At 40.8% G+C, this 17,276-nt stretch overlaps 2 pseudogenes; one reads left to right on the top strand and one right to left on the bottom strand.

Moving 5' to 3' along the window:
* Positions 1 to 720: 720 nt before the first annotated feature.
* On the bottom strand, positions 721 to 16,384 carry LOC114208380 (E3 ubiquitin-protein ligase RNFT1 pseudogene; annotated as a pseudogene).
* On the top strand, positions 16,360 to 17,036 carry LOC114208379 (ferritin heavy chain pseudogene; annotated as a pseudogene).
* The last annotated feature ends 240 nt before the right edge of the window (positions 17,037 to 17,276 follow it).

The following is a 17,276-nucleotide window of genomic DNA, read 5'->3' as shown; positions in this document are numbered from 1 at the left end:
TCCATACTGTTTTCCAGAGTGGTTGCACCAGCTTGCATTCCCACCAACAGTGTAGGAGGGTTCCCCTTTCTCTGCATCCCCGCCAACATCTGTCGTTTCCTGACTTGTTAATATTAGCCATTCTGACGGGTGTGAGGTGGTATCTCATTGAGGTTTTGATTTGGATTTCCCTGATGCCGAGCGATGTTGAGCACTTTTTCATGTGTCTGTTGGCCATTTGGATGTGTTCTTTGGAAAAATGTCTGTTCATGTCTTCTGCCCATTTCTTGATTGGATTATTTGTTCTTTGGATGTTGAGTTTGATAAGTAGGAAGAGAGAATCTCAAGCAGACTTCCCACTGAATGTGGAGCCAGACACAGGGCTCCATCTCATGACTCTAAGATCATGACCTGAGTCAAAATCAAGAATCAGACACTTAGGGGTACCTGGGTGGCTCAGTCATTAAGCATCTGCCTTCGGCTCAGGTCATGGTCCTGGGATCGAGCCCTGCTCCCTGCTCACTGGGAAGCCTGCCTTTCCCTCTCCCACTCCCCCTGCTTGTGTTCCTGCTCTCGCCATCTGTCTGTCAAATAGATTAAAAAAAAAAAAAAAAAGACGCTTAACTGACTGAACCACCCCAGGCACCGCTGGAAATATTTTTCTAATTTTTAGCAAAGAAATCTATCCCAGTGACTTTAGTAATAGTCATTGTAACCAAATGCAATTACTATTTTGTGATCTTAATAGTTCATAGGACTTAAGTATGTTTGAAGGTGTGATGAAGTAGCCCCATCTTTCCATTTGGTTATGTGGTTTGAAATCATAGCTCTGACTATTGGACATTCTCTTGATGAAACCATGAGGTAGTGCATTCTTTGGGAAATATATGCTGACGGATGGGAAAAATAATCTTAGGAAATTCTGCTTGACATATTGGTCAGATATCATCTGAACGAGTAACTTTGTGGCTTCGTCATGTAAAAAATATTCACAAAACCTGTCTGAAAGTCCTCATATTTCCAAAAAAAAAAAAAAAGCCAAACAAACAAACTTTAAAACGAAGTAGAATAAAGCTAGTAACATCCCAAGATTCTAGTTATATTACCAAACTCCCTGTGGTTAATAAGGTAATGGAACCAAACAGATATGGGAACAAAATTAATTTATACTGACACAATTCTTCTAAGAATGCATACCAGTAATCCTTGGATTTAGAAGGCATAATGAAAGAAGGTACCAATAAAATAAGGCATTTCAAGGCTATGAAAAAGACTTTCAGAAGGAAGACTGTATTTCCAATAATCCAAAGTACTTCCCAGAAGCTTGAATGACCCAAAATAGGGTTTACAAAGATTAAATTGTAATAAAGTGACTGAAAATGAAAGAGAGCAGAAGAAGATCCAGTTAAGAATACTAGTAACCAAGTGTAGTAAATCTTTGGGCACTTTTTCTTAGAAAAAGCCCGATTTACAGTGCTTTTGTTGGCATGCATTAAAGTTGTTAGAAGCCCAGTTCCAAGAGGAATTACATATATTTCTGAAGCTTGGATTTTCCGCACATCCTTTAGGCATGGAGTTCATCTGGATGGGAACCTCTCAGAGATGAAGGCAAGGCCCTTTTCCATCTTGTTGCAGGAGCACTTTGGGAGTTTGCTGCTGCTGCTGCATTGTCCACAGCTCCTAGAGGGTGGCATGGCCCTTGAATACTTGTACTCTGATCCACGTTCCTTTGCATCAGGACTGTGTTTCCTCTAATGATGAGTGGATGGAAGTCTCGCAGTGGTGTCAGGGACAGTGGGAGACAGTCCTACGTCTTCAGTCAGGGCCCTCACACCCAAACCCCACCACAACTAACTTTGTTAGCCCCAGTGAAAGTAGCAAAGCTAGGTTTCAGTGGGCTTTTGTGTTCAAATGTTTTTTTGCAAAATTGTCTGAAAATTTGGGCTCTAATAGTTTTCATATAGCCTTCCTAGTCAGATCACCAATTTCTGGACACTCAATTGCTGCTTGCAAACTGGCCAATTATTTCCTGAGCTCATTTCTTATAATACTTTGCTTGACATACAAAGTAAAAGTGAGCCCACAGTTATTCTCCTGCCAACCACGTCCCCTAGAGTTACAGTCTCAGTGGGCATGTGGTCTGCTTTCCAAGTTATCCCAGGCAAGTTTACCACAGGTTTTGTTACTGTGTAATTTGGGTGTCCATCTTTACAGCTCTGTGATAGATTCCTTTATAATAAGTCTTGACATCCTCTGACTTTATTTTCCAAAGCTCTTTTGACTATTATATGTTCTTTGCAGCTCTATATGAATTTCAGACTAATCTATTCAATTGCTATGAAAAAGCCTGCTGGGATCAGGAACTGAAGCTGGAGAAGTAGGTGGGAAGGGAGGAGAGGAGAGGAGAGTTGGTGGAGCAGGGAGGTCACTAGGCAATCCTCCTGAAGCCCTGGCCTGGTGGACAGAGCTTGAGGGGTATCTGCTGAAAGGTCCATAAAGAGGATGGTGGAGGTCTGTGCAGGGCTGTGATCTGGTCCTTGTGGTTGCCTCTGTGAGTTTGCAGTTGGGTATCTGGTCATGGGTTGCTGTTGGTCAGCAGGGCAAGCAGATGGGAAGAACAGCTGGACCTTGGAGGCAGAGGAGGGTGCAGAGTGGGAAGAGCAAATACAGATTGGCACCTCTTTGCTTCTCTGCATCTCTTTCTCCTCACCTCTAACCATGATGACCTTTAGAGCATAAAGTGTGCTGCTTCATTTCACTTTCCAAATCATGTGCAAGTTTCTAACCCAGAACCAAACAGGGAAGAAGGTGAAAAAATGTAGTTCCAACTTAGACAGAATAAAACCATTTTCTTTTTCTCTCTGTGTCACTATCTTCATCCGACCAGCCACTAACTCCTCTTGATTCTACATCATTATTTCTGCATTATAAACCATTCCCTTTTCTGCCATTGTTCTTTGTAGTTTAATCGCTCATACATTTTATGTCTGGATTACTGTAGTAGCCTCCTAACTTGTGATTACATCAAATATGGTCATGTAGGTTGTGCACTGTGCAACTTCACAGGTGCCATTCATAGACCAGGCTTAATGGCTCTCCCTAGAGTTGTTCAGGGAACAACATGCAGAACTGTACACAGTTCCATCTCAGGTCTAGTCCCGCTTCCTTCAGTAACTTGGGTCATCCTTTTATTTATTTTTATATTTTTAATTTTTAAAGATTTTATTTATTTGACAGAGACAGAGAGGGAACACAAGCAGGGGGAGTGGGAGAGGGAGAAGCAGGCTTCCCGCTGAGCAGGGAGCCTGACGCGGGGCTCGATCCCAGGACCCTGGGATCATGACCTGAGCCAAAGGCAGACACTTAATGACTGAGCCACCCAGGCGCCTCTGGGTCATCCTTTTAAAAGGCAAAATGGACCCTATCATTCTCCTGCCTAAAATTGTTAGCCTCCCATGACCTTTGGTAAAATTCAGATTCCTTAGCATAGCATACAATCCATTCATGATTAGCAGATGAGCATAGGCTCTGGAATCAGAATTTCTAAGTTGGAATTTTATCCACTTCTACAATATATGACCTTGGGCAAGTCACTTAATCTTAACTGGGCTTCTGTTTCTTTAATTGTAAAATGGGGGAGGAGGGTGAGAATAGTCCTTTCCTCATCAACTTTTGTCAGCATTCATTGAGATGTAAAGATATATTCCTTCTGTAGTGCAGTCTCTCTCCATTGCCAGTGCCCACCCCAACTCTATGTTTGTTCTGCACTGAACTCCTATACTACTAGTTCTCCTTGTTGTGCCCCATCCTGCCTGTGAATCTGAATCACCATAACTGAATCACCCTTTTTCTCTTTCCCTGGCTAGAACCTCCTCATTCTACAGGACTCAGTGACTCATCACTCCCTCCTGGCAGCCACCTCGGATTGCCTCAGCCTCAGTGATGGTTCCCTTGGGCTGTCTCAGTGTCAGTGCTTGATTATACCACAGTGAATTCTCTTTTTCTGTCTCCCCCGCTATACACTATAGACACTCTTCCCTGCTAGACTATAAACTCTAGACCATGTTTTGCTTGAGGGTAGGAACTGTTTTACCTGTCCTTGTATCCTTAGTTCCTAATGTAGCACTGACTAAGTTTTTTTTTTTTTTTTAAGATTTTATTTATTTATTTGAGAGAGAGAATGAGAGATAGCACGAGAGGGAAGAGGGTCAGAGGGAGAAGCAGACTCCCCGCCGAGGAGGGAGCCCGATGTGGGACTCGATCCTGGGACTCCAGGATCATGACCTGAGCCGAAGGCAGTCACTTAACCAACTGAGCCACCCAGGTGCCCAGCACTGACTAAGTTTTTAAGAATGTTTGTCAGCAAGTTCTCAAAAATGTTTATTGAATTAATGGTGAGTGATGAGGGCTCTAACAGGTATTGTTATACTCTATGGAGAGAGATAAAGATGATGGAATATTTTGGGACAATGCATAATAGCAAGAATTTTAGAATTCTGAAGGTTAGTGATTTGGTAGATTTCAAAGTATGTATGTTGCTGTTAATAGAAATTCAAAAACTGGAAATTTAAAAAAAAAATTTAATTCAATTAATTAACATAATGTATTATTTGTTTCAGGGGTACAGGTGTGTGATTCATCAGTCTTACATAATACCCAGTGCTCATTATAACACATACCCTCCCCAATGTCTATCACTCCGTTACTGCATCCCTCTACCTCCCTCCCATCCGGCAACCCTCAGTTTGTTTCCTATGATTAAGAGTCTGTTACGGTTTGTCTCCCTCTCTGCTTTGTCTTGTTTCATTTTTAAGAATGGAAATTTTCTTAACAGAAAGAATGAATAAGGACATTTTTTGGTTAAGGCATAGTTTACTACTATTTGCTCAACATCCATTACTTTAAGACCTCTTACAGATATTGAAACTCACAACTATATGGTCAATTAATCTTCAACAGCGGGAAAGAGTGTCCAATGGGGAAAAGATAGCCTCCTCAACAAATGGTTTTGGGAAAACTGGACAGCAACATGCAAAAGAATGAAACTGGACCACTTTCTTATACACAAAAATTCAAAATGGATTAAAGACCTAAATGTGAGACCTGAAACCATAAAAATCCTAGAGAACACAGGCAGTAACCACTTTGACATCAGCAGTAGCAACTTCTTTCTAGATATGTCTCCTGAGGCAAGGGGAAAAAAAGCAAAAATAAACTATTGGGACTTCATCAAAATAAAAAGCTTTTGCACAGTGAAGGAAACAATCAACAAAACTAAAAGGCAACCTATGGAATGGGAGAAGATACTTGCAAATGATATCAGATAAAAGGTTAGTATCTATAAAGAATCTATAAAGAATCTATAAAGAACTTATAAATCTATAAAGAACTTATAAAACTATATATATATAGTTTTATATATAATCTATAAATCTATAGATCTATAAAGAACTTATAAATCTATAAAGAATCTATAAAGAACTTATAAAACTCAACACCCAAAAATGAAAATCCAATTAAAAAATGGGCAGAAGACAAGAGCAGACATTTCTCCAAAGCGGGCATCTAGATGGCCAACAGACACATGAAAATATGCTCAACATCCCTGATCATCTGGGAAATACAAATCAAAACTATAATGGGATATTACCTCATACCTGTCAGAATGGCTAAAATCAACACAAGAAACAACAGATTGGTGAGGATGTGGGGAAAGGGTAACCCTCTTGCACTGTTGATGGGAATGCAAACTGGTGCAGTCACTTGTGGAAAACAGTATTAAGTTTCCTCAAAAAGTTAAAAATAGAACTACCCTATGATCCAGCAATCACACTACTGGTTATTTACTCAAAGAATACAAAAATACTATTTCAAAGAGATACATTCACCCTGATGTTTTTAGCAACATTATCTACAATAGCCAAATTATGGCAACAGCCCAAGTGTCCACTGATTGATGAATGAATAAAGATGTGGTGTATATATACAAGGGAATATTACTCAGCCATAAAAAGAATGAAATCTTGCCACTTGCAACAACATGGATGGAGCTAGAGAGCATTATGTTAAGTGAAGTAAGTCAGCCAGAGAAAGACAAATACCATATGATTTCGCTTATATGTGGAGGTTAAGAAACAAAACAATTGAGCAAAGGGGAGAAAAAAGAGGCAAACCAAAAAACACTCTTAACTATAGAGAACAAACTGATGGTTTTCAGAGGGGGAGGTGGGTGGGGGGTGGGTGAAATAGGTGATGGGGATTAAGGAGTGCACTTGTGATGAGCACCAGGTGAAGTATGGATGTGCCAAATCACTATATTGCACACCTGAAATTAATATACAATGTGTTGAATTAAAAAAAATTTAGCACATGGGTGAGCATGAATGGGTGGGGGGGTGAGGAACAGGGGGAGGAGCAGAGGGAGAGGGATAAGCAGACTCCATGCTGAGTGGCTGAGTGCACAGCCCTAGGTGGGACTTGATCCCATGACCTTTGATCACGACCTGAGTGAAATCAAGAGTCTGATATTTAACCTTAACCAACTAAGCCTCCCAGGTGCCCCCTAACTGGGATTTAAGTAACAAAAATATTGAATAATGCATTAAAAGTTCTTTGAAGAGTATTCTGTTTGTCAGTGGTTAATTGTATTACCAAAAAACATGAAGTAGCTATCCTTGGGAAATTATGGACCAAAATCCTAGGAACTACCTGTTAATTCTAAAATGTCTGTATGAGTTCAATCTTTTTTTTTTTTTAAAGTTTTTATTTATTTATTTGAGAGAGAGCATGAGAGAGTGAGATCATGAGCAGGGGGAGGGGTAGAGGGAGAAGCAGATTCCCTGCTGGGCAGGGGGCCCGATGTGGAACTTGATCCCAGGACCCTGGGATCATGACTGGAGCTAAAGGCAGATGCTTAAACTACTGAGCCACTCAGGTGCCCCTCAATCATTTTTTTTTTAAAGATTTTATTTATTTATTAGCATGAGAGCACAAGCAGAGGGAGGGGCAGAGGGAGAGGGACAAGCAGATTCCCTGCTGAGCACAGAGCTGGAGGCAGGGGCTTGATTCCAGGACCCTAAGATCCTGACCTGAGCCGAAGTCAGATGCTTAACCGACTGAGCCACCCAGCTTCCCCAAGTTCAATCATTTTAACAGTGGACCTTGCCTTAGTCAGTAGTTTATACCTGATGTTTCTCATGGCAATCTTTTAATAAAGAACAAGTAACACTCTGAGGGTTTTTTTTCTTTAAAATTTCAAATTTTCCATGTACTGAATATGCTTGAAATAAAGTACATCTGTTAATTTTTTTTTTAATTTTTAAATTTCTGGATCAATAATTAGGTTTCTTAAAGTTTGAAATGAAAATGTCATTGTGTGGACTAAGTATCAGAGGATATTAAATCTAAGCACTTCTGTGGGCTGTAGGTGTTGACCTTTTCCAAAAACCTGTCCCTTCTTCAAATAGGTTCTTGATTTGATATGAGGAAAAGTTTTAATAAATATGGAAATGATCACTCTCAACATCAGTATCATGCTTTGTTAAACTTATGACTCTAACTGCTATCCAATGCATCACAACTGTAAGATTAAAAAGAGTGACTTGCGTAAATATTTTTGCATCTTACAAATGAATAAAATCTCACTAAAGAAATGGGCAAAGGCATATCAAAGGAGTCAGAAAAGAAAAAATTAAAATGGCCAATAAATATATGGAAAAATTTTAGCCTTACTAGTAACAAAATGCAAACCAGCACAATAATGAGATACCATTTTAATCTATTTCAATAGCAAAAGGTGTGAAGAAGTGGGTATTTTCGTTCATTGCTATTGGGAGTGTAGATTTGTAGTCTTCTCTGCAATTTGATAGTGTGTGTGAAAGCCTTTAAAAATGCTTTTAGCTTTGACTTGGGAATCCCACTTGTGGGAATTTGTTCTAGGAAAATAATAGGACAAATGCAGAATGGTATACCTTTAAGCATATTTGTTGCAGCTTTGTTTTTGAAATGGCATTGGGTGGGTAACCTGCTTTTGCCTGGTTTCTGTGTGGAGGGACAGACATTTCTGGAAACCTTCTGGAATCCACTGCACGCTCCACTCCAGGGGAAGAGGAGCAACTTGCTTGGTTGTGCTCAGGTTCTGCTGCTTCTGTTCTGGCACTTCCAATCACTCTGCCTGCAGAACATCTGTCCTCATTGGCTCTCTGCCAAGTGCAGCTTTTATGGGGAAGGCCTCCCCACACTGGGGAAGTTTTCCAGCTCTACCTGTGTCTGTCTAGGAAACTCTTGAACTCCAGATACTGTGGTGGGAATCTCATTGGGTTGCACCCCTGATGCATGTCCTCCATCCAACTTTTATAAATATATAAAAAATAAGGCTTATAAAAAATAAGGCTGATATTTTGATTTCTATCTGTCTGACTCCTCTCTAGTGATCAGTTAGTATTGAACCAGAGCTTCCTGACACCCCAAGAAATAAGAACAACAACAAAATAGAATTTGGATATCCAGAACTTGGGATTGATTAAAAGGATATGGCTGTAAAGTTGGAAATGATGCAGCGATTCAAAATAATTCTGTTGATTTATATACTGATAAATGAAGAAGATTCTAATATAGCATTTTGCATATGAACACACTTATTATATATGTATGTACACAGCTCTTTTCCTCTCTTTCTACCCCTATATTTTCTAAAGCTTCTGTAACTACATACAAAGAGATTAATTGCATTTTTGCCTCTGTATAGGCTGTACTTATGGCTGTGTTTTCCGTGTTTATGGGTGGCTGGTGTGTGCTTTCCCTTCTTTTGTTTCACAGGGAGTTTCCCTGATGGGGTGAGCAGGAAATCTGGAATTGGGTCAGCTTTTCCCAGCTGGACACCTTTGTTACATAGACACCCCTCATAGGATGCCTGGCCACTGGTTATCTGTGGCTACTGGCTTCACCCTCCTACTTTCTCGGCAGAGCCTTACCTGGTCAAAAAGGGGCTCACCTGTGGGCCCAAATGAGGCAATAGTGTCATCTTGTTCCTCTACTTCCCTGTTCTGTCTCCTGCTCAGGAAGCTGAAGCTGTTGTCTGAGGAGAACCAGTGCCTCAGTCATCCTCGTGCTGTTGGGGGTTGGGAGGATTCTCCTACTCAAGAGAATAAAACTGTGGATAATACCAAGTCCAGAGTGAGATGATGCACAGAATTACCTCTAATTTATGGAGATGCCAAAATCATCATTTGTAATGGTTCCTGGGAATTGGAATTTTCCAAATGAGTAAAGTTTCTAGATAGCTAACATCTACTCCTTTAAGAGCCTATATTCTTTTTCTTTTTCTTTTTCAAGATTTATTTATTTATTTGACAGAGAGACACAGCAAAGAGAGGGAACACAAGCAGGGGGAGTGGGAGAGGGAGAAGTAGGCTTCCCGCCGAGCAGGGAGCCCGATGTGGGGCTTGATCCCAGGACCCTGGGATCACGACCTGAGCCCAAGGCAGATGCTTAATGACTGAACCACCCAGGCGCCCCTACTATTTTTTTAAAATCATTTTTAATGGATATCTTACTGAAGGGCTTTCAATTTATTTTCATAAACATTCAGCATTTTCTTGATGACTCAGTCTCATCCTTATAAAAAACATTTTATTGTGCTGTAGAATGGTGATGTTCTCTGACTACATTAAGCCATGTAGTCTTGAAGAGCAGCTCCTGGTTGTACTTTTAAGGTCACACCTGTGTTTTTTAGATGGTTGGCCTACTTCCCCCGCTGAAAACTGTTCCATCGATGGTCTGTGTGCTCTGGTTGAGACCCTGCTATGCTGAATTAGCATTTGTTTCGTAAGGGCTCTGATTAGCATTAAGATTTAGTATCTTGTGACAGACACATTTCTGCCGCTGTGAGGCCATTTTCATTTGGTTTTGGGTTTGCTGTTGGGTTTCAGCCACTGTGGTTAAAGTGGTCAGTAATCAGAACTATGGTTGAATGGGCCATTCTTGTATTTTACAAGATATCCATTCACCTTTTTGACAATCCAATTAAAATTCATATTTTCCTTGACAAACAGGCTTCCTCATAGATTAATGATCACTTACATTATAATTGTAGAAACTGTGGTTCAACAAATGAAGTCAATATTCTAATCTTGTTTATAATAAAATTGAAATGTTTATGAATTTCAGGTTCTACTCCTGAGGCTGTAAGACTGGAAATCACAAGCTATTTGTAAGAGAATTCTGAGGAGACAATTGAATGATCATGTTCATTCATTTTAACTCTGTTCAACTTAATTTTTTGAAAGGTTTATTTATTTACTTAGAGAGTGCACGTGCATACTGGAGCACACACGAGCTGGAGGAGGGAGTGGGAGAATGAGAGAGAAAGAATCTCAGACTCCCCGCTGAGTGCAGAGCCTGAGGTGGGGCTTGAGATCATGACTTGAGCTGAAACCAAGAGTTGGACGCTCAACTGACTAAGCCACTCAGGTGCCCCTCTAGTCAACTTAAGAAAGTGATTATTTTATTGGTTTTCCATCACCTAAAGTATAAAATGCAATTTCTTTAACATTCTATCAGTTAGTTTGGCTACCTAAAAAACACCCCAAACGTAGTGGTTTAAAAAGAAAGTTTCATTATGTTTTATGATTCTGTAGCTCAGTGGGCAGCTCTTTTCGTCTGAGTCAGCTTGGCTAGAGATGGATGGTCTAGGTTTTCCTCAGGTATCTGGGGTGGCTGAGATGACTGGGGCCTCTCTACATAAGATCTTTTATCTCCAAGGGGGGCTGGCCCAGGTGGCTCATACAGTGGCCAGAAGGGCTTCCAGCAGCAAGAGAGGGCAAATTCCAGAGCACAGGTAATTTTCAAACTCTGCCTCTGTTACATTTACTGATGTCCCATTGGCAAAACTAAATCACACTCGCTCTAGTGCATGAGTACAGAGTTGTAATTCATCTGGGTCATGACTGCAATGGTTTATTATAGCATGCTCCAAACTGCTATTCTAACCCTGCAGTTCCCAAACTGGCTGAGATGTCTGGAACACCTCAGGGCGTGTTGTGGGACATTTAAAAATTTCCAGGGAAACATAATTATACTCCATGACTGTTGGACATCATGCAAACGATGAGCTAGACGTAGTCCACAGTGTCGACATCATAATGATACATTCCTTTTGGTGCTGTTGTATCTTTGCAAAGCTTGGTTTTTGGTGGTTGCTGTGATAAAAAGCAAGTACAACATGAAAATTACTGCAGAACAGGGAGTGAGGGTGGTGGTGCCCAATTTGATTCCAAGATTGCAGAAGTGGTACAGTGCCAGAAGGTGCAAAGTTCTTATTATTAAGTAAATGTAGTTATTCAAGGATGAAATAAAATATTTTAAAATATGTAAAAGTATATGTGTATTATTATTCAAATTGCTGGGGCATGCATACTTACAAAGTTGTTTGGACCTGACTCCCTAGGAAATGAAACTATTAAGTATTTCTTTTGGTCTAGGGGCACTGTGAAAAAATTAACAAGACACTAAGGATGCTGTGAGCCGGGAAAGGTTGGGAGCTGCTGTTTTAACCTCATTTGCTACTGCTGAAAAAAAAAAAAAGGAAGGAAAGCTAGTTTTGGGAAAAGGTGAATGGATTCAATTGTGGAGATGCTGAGTCTAAGGGCCTAGTGGGCCATTCAGGGAAAGGTATAGAGCTGGGATCCAGGCAGGAGGTTTAGAGCAGAGCTAATTCCATCCCTGAATAGTCATGTGCAGGCTCTCTTTCTGATTGCTTTGGATATTGTATAAACTCAAGAATTGCAAAAGAAAAAGGTAGCGTTCTTGAAAGGGAAGGGACCTAAAAACCAAAACTTGAAACTGACCTGCAAAACAAATGTTCTTGGTTTAATGTTTTTGCAAATGTTAAATGGATGCATTTGAATTTCCTTCTTACATCATGTTTTATTGCAAAGGTTCTATGGGAGAGCCATGAGGTTTACTATAGTAGAGAAGGAGAAGTGAACTCTTGACCTCTTAGCCAGGTGTTGTGCAGATAGGGGGTTTGCTTAATTACTTTATTTCCCATTTAGCACATCACTAGCTGAGCCCAGAAGATCCAGATCGTAGAGGGCCATTCATTGAATACAGAGGACACCCTTATACACACTTAAGGCTTCACAAGATTAGCATCAAGAAGTAGGAGGATATGATGTTAGGAAAGTAAAGACCTCCCTCCCTCATACATGTACCTTTTTTGGCCAAGGAGACTGTAGAATGGAATAGAAAGAGAAGGTAGTGATTTGTGTCTTGTAATTTTCCCCCATGGCTTGGGGGAAATGAGAATAATAGAACAAAGAGGAAAGATATTGCCCATTTCCAAGTTGGGGGCCGTAGAAAGCTCACTTTTGTCCTGTTCACTTGTACCAGCTTGGGGGTATGACCACAACAACTTAGCTATGCACCACAGACAGGAGATCCTATGGCTTTGTTTTCCTATGCTGCTTCCAATTCCATGTTTCGTAGATGATGTGAGGAGAGCTGGTAGGCCTTCCAAGGCACCACCTGCCAACCCTGCCCTGTCAAGGCAGGTGTACAGACAGGCCAGTAGACTGGGTGAGGATCAGAGTAGTCACTCCACAGTCTGTAGCCAACATAGTAGGGGTGAAGCTGAGCTATGCAGAGGTGTTAGAAGTGTTACTTGGTCCTGACCAAGCAAGAGGCCCCCAATGAATAATGGTTGTTGTCTTGAGATCAATAGTAACTTCCTAATGCATGCCAGTGACCCCCATGAGCCTAGGAGGCTCTTCTCTCAGGGTTGTAAAGACCCATCATGATATTCCTTCTCAGATATTCAGATGTCATCTCAGGGAGAGAAACAGGGGAAGGAGGCAGCTGTTGAGGGCCAGCATTGACTACATAATTTTCTGGGCCCAGTGCAAAATAAAAATATAAGCCCCTTGTTAAAAAAATTAAGAATTTTAAGGCTGCAACAGAGCATTAAACCAGGTGTGGGGTCCTTCTAAGAGTAAGACTGTGCAACTGCACAGGTCTCAGATCTATGAAACTGGCCCTGTTGAGAGCCTCAACATATTTTTCCCCTAGAGATTCTCAACACTGCCCAAAGAGATTGTTGAAATTATCAGATTGGATTAAATTTAAACTGCATTGGACATACAGTTAATTCTTTCCCCATTAACCAGCAAATGGGAACCTGGGAGAAATGCCAGATTAGTTTATGGACAATCAAGACATTACTGAGTTCGGTTGAGTTACATTAGTGGCTCTTCTGTAAAGACATCATTTTCTCCTTTCTATAGGAGAAAAGTTTCTGTTTAGAGAGGTTAAGGGATTGCTCAAGGTCATCCAGGTAGGTAGTGGTGAAATAAGATTTAAACCCAGGTATGACCCCAAAATTCAGACATGTTTCCACTCTTCTGATGTGAGAGCTAAATCTGAGAAATTGAACTTTAAAGTGAGATTTCTATTGAAATGTACTTTTTGAAGTACATGAAGAGTATAGCTTATCACCAGTAGGAATGATACTGTCCCCTAGAGAGCATTTTGGAAAATTGAGGGGTATTTTGGTTGTCTGAGAGGATGCTGATGGGCAAAGGCTAGGGATATTAGAAAGTTGCAATTTGTAGGACAGTCCTGCACAAGGAAGAATTGTTTGATATTCTGCATAACTTTTTTCTTTAATTTTATTATGTTATGTTAGTCACCATATAATACATCATTAGTTTTTGATGTAGTGTTCCATGATTCATTGTTTTTGTATAACACCCAGTGCTCCATGCAGTACGTGCCCTCCTTAATACCCATCACCGGGCTAACCCATCCCTCCATCCCCCAATTTCCCCCCCTTCATTTTTCCCTTCCTTCTCCTAATGTCCTCCATGCCATTCCTTATGTTCCACAAATAAGTGAAACCATATGATAATTGACTTTCTCTTCTGACTTATTTCACTTAGCATAATCTCCTCCAGTCCCATCCACGTTGGTGTAAACGTTGGGTATTCATCCTTTCTGATGGCTGAGTAATGTTCCATTGTATATATGGACCACATCTTTATCCGTTCATCTGTTGAAGGGCATCTCAGCTCTTTCCACAGTTTGGCTATTGTGGACATTGCTGCTATGAACATTGGAGTGCATATGGCCCTTTTCACTACATCTGTGTCTTTGGGGTAAATACCCAGTAGTGCAATTGCTGGGTCATAGGGTAGCTCTATTTTTAATCTTTTGAGGAATCTCCACACTGTTTTCCAAAGTGGCTGTACCAACTTGCATTCCCACCAACAGTGTAAGAGGGTTCCCCTTTCTCCACAACCTCTCCAACATTTGTTGTTTCTTGTCTTGTCAATTTTTGCCATTCTAACTGGTGTAAGGTGGTATCTCAATGTGGTTTTGATTTGAATTTCCCTGATGGCTAATGATGAACATTTTTTCATGTGTCTCTAAGCCACTTGTGTGTCTTCTTTGGAGAAGTGTCTATTCCTGTCTTCTCCCATTTTTTGACTGGGTTATTTGTTTTTTGGGTGTTGAGTTTGAGAAGTTCTTTATAGATCTTGGATATCAGCCCTTTACCTATAATGCCATTTGCAAATATCTTCTCCCGTTCTGTGGGTTGCCTCTTTGTTTAGTTGACTGTTTCCATTGCTGTGCAGAAGTTTTTATCTTGATGAAGTCCCAAAAGTTCATTTTTGCTTTTGTTTCGCTAGCTTTTGGAGATGTATCTTGAAAGAAGTTGCTGTAGCCGATGTCAAAGAGGTTACTGCCTATGTTCTCCTCTAGGACTTTGATGGATTCCTGTCTCACATTGAGGTCTTTCATCCATTTTGAGTTTATCTTTGTGTATGGTGTTAGAGAATGGTCAGGTTTCATTCTTCTCTATATAGCTGTCCAATTTTCCCAGCACCATTATTGAAGAGACTGTCTTTTTTCCATTGCATATTTTTTCCTGCTTTGTCGACGATTATTTGACCATAGAGTTGAGGGTCCATATCTGGGCTCTTTATTCTGTTCCATTGGTCTGTCTGTTTTTGTGGCAGTACCATGCTGTCTTGGTGATCACTGCTTTATAATATAGCTTGAAATCAGGCAACATGATGCCCCCAACTTTGTTTTTCTTTTTTAACATTTCCTTGGCGATTCGGGGTCTTTTCTGATTCCATACAAATTTTAGGATTGTTTGTTCTAACACTTTGAAAAAAGTCATTGGAATTTTGATTGGGATGGCATTGAAGGTATAGATTGCTCTGGGTAGCATAGACATTTTAACAATGTTTATTCTTTCGATCCATGAACAAGGAATGTTTTTCCATCTTTCTGTGTCTTCTTCAATTTCTTTCATGAGTGTTCTGTAGTTCCTAGAGTATAGATCTTTTACTTCTTACGGTTTTTGGTGCTATTGTAAATGGAATCATTTCTCTAATTTCTCTTTCTACAGTTGCATTGTTAGTGTATGAGAAAGCAACTGATTTCTGTGCATTGATTTTGTATCCTGCCACATTACTGAATTGCTGTATGAGTTCTAGTAATTTGGGGGTGGAGTCTTTTGGATTTTCCACATAAAGTGTCATGTCATCTGTGAAGAGAGAGAGTTTAACTTCTTTGCTAATTTGAATACCTTTTATTTCTTTCTGTTGTCTGATTGCTGTTGCTAGGATTTCTAGTACTATGTTGAACAGTAGTGGTGACAGTGGGCATCCTTGTCATGTTCCTGATCTTAAGGGAAAGGCTTTCAGCTTTTCCCCATTGAGGATGACATTCACTGTGGGTTTCATTCCTCTGCATAACTTTTGATTGCCTCACCTGTCGCTTGGGTAGGTGAAAACTTGTTTATAATTATGAGTCTAGAACCTAATAACATTTTACATTACCTTATCTTTTGTATGGTTTAAAAATAGGCTGAATTTTCCATAACTAAAACAACTACAAATGGAAGGAAGAGTATACTTGATTTGTTTCAAACTTTATCAAGAGATGTTCTGCATTTTGGAAAACCACATTGCCCAATGGCCGTGTTGCTTTTGGCATTTGGATCGTCAATACAACACACCTTAATTTGTTAGTAGATGTCAACTTTCCATAGATTTCACATGTAGATGCATTGACTGCTTCATTAATCTTTTGGTATGGCTGTGTCTGAGCATACTGGCATATACATTATTTTATTATAAATTCTACTTTTTCTCCTTTGTGTTCTAGTCAGGGCATTTTTTGGTTTTGTTTAAAAATTGTATGTGTAGGAGTCTCCGCCGAGAGTCACCGCGGTTTCCTGCTTCAACAGTGCTTGGATGGAACCCGACACTCGTACCCCACCCGGGCCGGCCGTTCAGAGCCAGCCGTCCGACATTTCTTCGTTGCGCCCTCGGACCGCTCAAAGGCCCCCGCTGCTGCTCACCGCCACTCGCCGCCGCCTTTTCTCAGCCGCCGCCATGATGACCGCGTCCCCCTCGCAGGTGCGCCAGAACTACCACCAGGACTCGGAGGCCGCCATCAACCGCCAGATCAACCTGGAGCTCTACGCCTCCTACGTCTACCTGTCCATGTCTTTACTTTGGCCGCGATGATGTGGCTTTGCAGAACTTCGCCAAATATTTTCTTCACCAATCTCATGAGGAGAGGGAACATGCTGAGAAACTGATGAAGCTGCAGAACCAACGAGGTGGCGGAATCTTCCTTCAGGATATCAAGAAACCAGACCGTGATGATTGGGAGAACGGGCTGAACGCAATGGAGTGTGCATTACATTTGGAAAAGAGCGTGAATCAGTCACTACTGGAACTGCACAAACTGGCCACTGATAAAAGTGACCCCCATTTGTGTGACTTCATTGAGACTCATTACCTGAATGAGCAGGTGAAATCCATCAAAGAATTGGGTGACCACGTAACCAACCTGCTCAAGATGGGGGCTCCCGAATCTGGCATGGCAGAGTATCTCTTTGACAAGCACACCTTGGGAAACAGTGATAGTGAAAGCTAAGCCTTAGGCTGTCTTCCCATAGCCACAAGGGTGACTTCCCTGGTCACCAAGGCAGTGCATGCATGTTGGGGTTACCTTTACCTTTTCTATAAGTTGTACCAAAACATCTACTTAACTTCTTTAATTTGTACCATTCTTCAAATAAAGTAATTTGGTACCCCCCCCCCCCAAATTGTATGTGTAGGTAGGTTACAATTTTGTATGGATTTCATTTTAGGACTGTATAAGGGCACTGAAAAATATTTGCTATAGAAAGGGGTGAGTCTAACAGTTTGAGAACCACTGAGGTGGGAGACATGAGTATTTCAATCAGTAAAGAGCAGAGTTATTTTTGCAAGAAAACC

Source organism: Eumetopias jubatus, unplaced genomic scaffold (assembly GCF_037043125.1).
Source record: "Eumetopias jubatus isolate StellerSeaLion01/CBP00866 unplaced genomic scaffold, mEumJub1_p1.0 scaffold_4, whole genome shotgun sequence".
NCBI lineage: Eukaryota > Metazoa > Chordata > Mammalia > Carnivora > Otariidae > Eumetopias > Eumetopias jubatus.
This window is presented reverse-complemented; position numbering and strand designations above follow the sequence as displayed.